We start from the raw sequence: 5786 nt of genomic DNA, 5'->3' as shown, positions 1-5786 counted from the left end.
TTTCATCCGAGGTTGGAAAATGCATTTGCTTCATTATACTCTCAGATGTGTTTCCGAAACGAAGTTGATCTGGGGTCGACTCTGTCATATATTTCTCTCAACGCTGTAGGTGGTTCACGTAGTAATGGAAGACGAACTTTTCGTTGAAGACAACATGTCCCAATTTTTGGGGTTTTTAGAGACGAACTCGTAAGTTTTTCTGTCATCTAGTGCAATTCCACGCAATGCCTACATTTGACATGCATTTGTCCCAGAAAATGGCTTCCTTCCTTGGGAGAGATCAGTGATAATTTCCAACCTGCAGCAAACAAAGAGATTTTAAAAGTAAATGTCAAAAAAACAGAAAACTTTACAAAGCCAGTACTTTAGAAGGAAAAGCAATTCAACATCATCAGATTGTAAGGCAGTACTTCGAATTTAAGCACATTTTCATCGATTACTATCAGAAATTACCACAATTGACTTCAAAGGTTAAACAACCAAAACAAATAAATACTCTTCTGGGAATTTGGGGAAGATAAGAAGATAGAGATGGAGAGTTTGGAACAGTTTTTGACAAAATCGTGGAAAAATGGTGAATATATAGTGAGTCGGTTATGGATAAGTACGTAAGTTATAAAAACTACTCTTACTTTCTTTGCAAGCGGTTAAGGATCAGTAGACGTACGTGTCAATACAGCGGTTTTCGGACCTTTTAATTGTCTAATGCAGAAAGACAAAGAACGGTGGATATGTGTACCCCTAAAGAAACGGACGGAGGGGACCCTCACCTTGTTGGTCTAAGAAATCACCACCAATAATTGTCTTTTGCTGACTCCATCCTGACCGCTCTTTTGTGTACCCCTAAAGAAACGGACGGAGGGGACCCTCACCTTGTTGGTCTAAGAAATTACCACCAGTAATTGTCTTTTGCTGACTCCATCCCGACCGCTCTTTGTCTCCCCAAAAGGCAACTACGTCGTAGTTAATTGACGATATGTACGTACAGCTGTGGAGTGGTTAGGGTAGTTTATGTGGTTACTCTACGGGTGCTGCTATATACATGATGGTGGTGCATCTGTTTAGGGAGTTGTTGAGTGAAATGGATTGATGTATCCTTTTGTGTCTGTAAACCTCTTATCTGTTTTCTAATGAATTCTTCTATTCTTTGTCTGCGTTCTTCCCTTTTCATTTGTTCATTCGTCTAATTTCTGTGCTGATTATTGATTGATAAGTTTCATCGGCTAAGAGCAACTGCAGTGGTGCGATCAAAACCAAAGATCAAAGATAAAAAAAAAGACGAAATTTTGGGTTTAGTCCGTGTTGTGACGCAACGGTACAGGATTAAAATTTCGTCAGGCGGACTTTAAAAGTCCGCCCCTTTTTTTTTTTCATTAGGCGGACTTTAAAAGTCCGCCCCATTTATATTCCATCAGGCGGACTTTAAAAGTCCGCCCGTTTTTTGTAAAACTCCATCAGGCGGACTTTATAAGTCCGCCCATTCTTTTCCAAATTCCATCAGGCGGACTTTAAAAGTCCGCCCATTCTTTTTCTTTTTTATTTAATTTCAATTTTCATCGGGCGTAATTTAAATTTCCGCCCGTTAACAAGCGTAAATTTATGTTACACCCAGCATCAAACGTACTTTAAATTTACGCCCGACTATATCAGAATTTGGGATTTGGTCGCGACCATATTTGGTCTGGAATTTGATCTTTGGTCCAAATTTGATCTTTACTCCGTCCCACTGTGTTAGGATCTCATCCCATAAATTTGGTTATACTCGCCCACTGTGGATGCTCTAACAGTGGATTTTCAAATATCAAATGTAAAGCTCAATGGGTCATTTTCATGAACAGGTGTTGGGTTATTTTTAAAAAACTCAATTCAATGGTTAAATTTATGACGAAAGCTACTAGATAACATCAAATCATTTTTATTCTTCATAAAATCATTTACAAATGTTTAACGTGGTTTAATACAGAAACAATAAACAAGAGAAACAGTAAGCTATTCAGCCAAGTTCCCTGTATGTTCACAAAACATTCAAAAGAAGTACTCGTAAACAAAACTGGGGTGTTTTTATAAAATGAAAGAGCTAACCCATACTTCAAATTGTAATTTGAAACCATGTCATATAGATATGGAAGGAATATAAAAATCAAGTTTGCTCCCGGCAACTACGACAATTCGAGTAAACATTTTAGGGATTTTCTTGGTAAGAAATTTAATAAAAATTTCACTATACATGAAAAACAGATGAAATTGCAATCACCCATTATTAAATTTGTAGCAAACACAAAATATCAGAGAGAAACATAAATCAAACAATCGTTAGAAATACGATTAACACCATTGGAACCCATATTCCAAAAGGAAAGATCCCCTACCTGAAAAAGCTTAGTTCTAAAAATTTGGCAAAATTTAAACGACCCAGTTATGGTTCCAGCTCCACCACTAAATCATGCACCCTTCCTTACTCCAAGTTTGCTGCGACGCACTTTATTCTAGTACTAACCTTTCGCGTTTTTAGCTGACGTAGTTTATGAACCTGCACTTCGAGACATCTTCAAAATAATGAAAGACAATAACACAAACGAGAGTTTACTCTATTAGCAATAACTAAGAGTGTAAGACTCGCAAAAAAATAAACTAAGAGTGTAAGACTCACAACAAGCTATATATATCATGGATTTGAATTTTTAACCCCAACCCAAAAATTTAGGAAAAATCAATAAACCAAATTGTCTCACAATAAATTTAACCTTCAAATCACAAAAACCAAAAGAATATCGATTAAATACAGGGCACCGGGAAACAGTAAGTCCAAAACTCACAGTCCAAAAGAAATCGGAACTGCTCTAATGCCAACAGTCACGGACCAGTAAAATTTACCAGGGCCAAACTCCGGTACGTCACTCGAAAAATAAATCAAAACAAGTTCATTTCCATTTTTCAAATAATAATGAATGTCTTAACATGTTTGAAATCAAAAGAAACTCATCCAGTCCACCATTCCAAAAAACACACTACTTCAAACACTACCATCATGCTGGATAATTCATTAAATGCTTAGCTATTCTAAAATTCAGTTAGATAACAAACATTCTTTTTTATTTTTAAAGATTCAAATGAAATATGTAGTTTAGACTTAAAGAAGAAAGTGCACTAGTGCTAGCTTAATAAATCACATAGTTTTATTTATAAAAGAAGCACTAACACCACCATAAAACAGGGAAAGTTTGACATTCATAATAGCCATGTAGCAGTTAAAATCTTATTATTAAATAAAATGGGAAGGCCAAGGAGACAAAGTTATACTAGAAACAATTTCTACTAATACAGTTAGCTTCGGAAACAAAATAGATTTTTGTATGCAGCACCGTATACATTTAAAAATCAAATCGTGGTACATACACAGAGAAAAGCATGAAAACAAAACTTGATTCACTTCCCCTATGAAACTACCCCAAAACTGCCCATGATATATATATACAAGGACAACAACATATACCGATATTGTGTCCATAGCTCCACTGTCGTAATCTTTCCCGGCTTAATGCCTCAAGCTAGCTCCAAACTCTAAACTCTGTGGAAAACAAAAACAAAACAGGGTGAGCCACAACTCAGTAGGGGTTGTATCGGAAATCGAACGCCATGAAATATAAAAATAAAATGCCAATAGCTAAAACGACAATAGAGCATAAAGCTAGATTCTGAACTTCACAATTAAATATAAAGCATTTGTTTATAAATATTTGTAAGCTGCCATTCATTTTATTACAGATAAAATTACTCTACTATTTACAAGGCCAGCGCCAACGTCAGGGTAGTCCGATACCAGCCACTGTTATCAAACAAACGGTCTTCTGGGTTGCCACTCGTAGGTGGGGTGCCAATTAAGGCCCGACGGTCCTATAGTAGAGTTCTCTAGTTTCCAAATACCATTGTCATGAAGGAAACATCCACAAAGAAAGTTATGAAAATCTCGCAAATCCATGACTAAAGCTTAAACAAGTATTGGCAGCAGTCACATAAGAATTTAGTAAAAGAACGAGAATCACTTACCGCAAGGTATAATATTAAATTCAGGATCAATAGAAAGAATCCAAACTGCTGAAAACGATCAGTACTGAAGTCTACCAACCAGTATGCGAAATAGCCACATAGTTCTCACAAAACTATGAAAAATTCCTATAAAAACAGTAGGCCAACAGATGGAGATGTCACACTAGCATTTGGGTGTAATTTGATGAAGAGCTAAAAGAAAAACAAAGCAAGATAAACAAATGGCTATAGTTTAACTTCATAAATATTTGATCCACGAGAACCGAAACATACAACTAAGCAACAATAGTAAAGTCTTTAATACACTCCCCTTCTCTTTACAATTAAATCATTGAAGTCAAAAAGTGTTGGTTCACATGCATGACACTATTTTCATAAGAAAACAAATGAGTAAAAAGAGCCAAGGAAAAGAATGAGATAAGTAAGCCAAAAATCAGTTAACTGTTGAGAAACAAATAGACGACTAAAATCAGCCACTGCCCATTTTAAAAAATATTAAAAAAAAATAATCCAAAAAGGGTTATAAACATGGGACTATGAAACCAAATGAGTTTTGAGTTCAAACAGTTCCAATTGCTTATCAAAATGATGATTTCCAAAGAACGACAACTAATACACAGTCACCATTACTGTGACCCATAAACATGTTTATCTCAAAGCTTGTGTCATGCATGAAATTAAAACCAAAGGAGCTCATAGGCAATTTTACAAACAAGTAGTAGGCTAGTTTAAAATTAAGACGAGACAAATTTATGATGGAAAAAAAAAAGAACTTCAATGACTGCAAAACAATTTACTTACTCTTCATCAAATCATTTGTATTATTGAACCATACCCAATTCAAGGATTAAACAATGAAATTATACAATTCCAAATCAAATCTCTTATCATGCAAAAATTATCAAAAACAGGAATAATAATGAAGAAACCAAGTTTGTAGATAAAATATATTGAATTCATGGTTAACACGACATCTCCAAAAGCATAAACTCAACGTTCAAATAAAAACGCATTATCAGCAAAAGAAGGAAGAAAACCCCCTACCTTGAAATGACGAGTGACATAAACCATTGAGAATCCGAGCTCCAAATTTCGTAAGATCAAGAGAAGATTTCTTAGCTCACCATTGCACTCCAACTAATAATTTAGTGGGTTTACTAAATCCTTCTTCAAAATCCTGTTTTCTTAAAGAGAGGAAGAAGTGGGTGAAAGAAAAAAAGACAGAGAACAAAGGGGAAAAGGTGTTAAAAATCTGATTATTATTAAGTAGATGACACAATTTCCCATGTCACTACCTCTTGGGACACATATCCATCTAGGTGTCATCTAGTCAAAATAAGTCTTGTCAACTCCATGGCAACACTAAATTGACTATTCTTTTACATGGGACTAGTATAACACGCACGCGCGATGCGCCTACTTTTCTAAAGCTTATAAAACATTATGTATTGAAGAAGCAATTTGATTTCACATTTATCTAAATACATATACATATTTACTTGTTTATCTAACCATAATTGGTTGGTGCATCTTGCTCATTTATACTTTCAAGTTGATGCTTGATGGCAAATACGACGTTGAAACAACTTCCCTTTCATATGTTGTCATTAAGCTCTTTCTAAATTGCGGCCCCATAATAGTTAAATTAGATTTTTGTTGTGGGTCCAATCAACTCACCTTAATCGCATCTCACGAATACAGTTGCTAAAGCATCACCTTAGTAATATCTTGCGACTGCA

At 35.3% G+C, this 5786-nt stretch overlaps 1 long non-coding RNA gene across 1 annotated transcript; it reads right to left on the bottom strand.

Annotated features, from left to right (window-relative positions):
* Nucleotides 1-2194: 2194 nt before the first annotated feature.
* LOC113310063 lies at nt 2195-5260 on the bottom strand. The gene is made up of 3 exons (XR_003340899.1): nt 5092-5260; nt 4048-4173; nt 2195-3568 (listed from the first exon to the last, which is right to left on the bottom strand). It is a non-coding gene; the product is annotated as an uncharacterized LOC113310063 (long non-coding RNA).
* Between the last annotated feature and the right edge of the window lie 526 nt (nt 5261-5786).

This window comes from Papaver somniferum, chromosome 1, assembly GCF_003573695.1.
Source record: "Papaver somniferum cultivar HN1 chromosome 1, ASM357369v1, whole genome shotgun sequence".
Lineage (NCBI taxonomy): Eukaryota > Viridiplantae > Streptophyta > Magnoliopsida > Ranunculales > Papaveraceae > Papaver > Papaver somniferum.
Note: the sequence above shows the minus strand (reverse complement) of the source record. Positions and strands in the feature narration are given on the sequence as shown.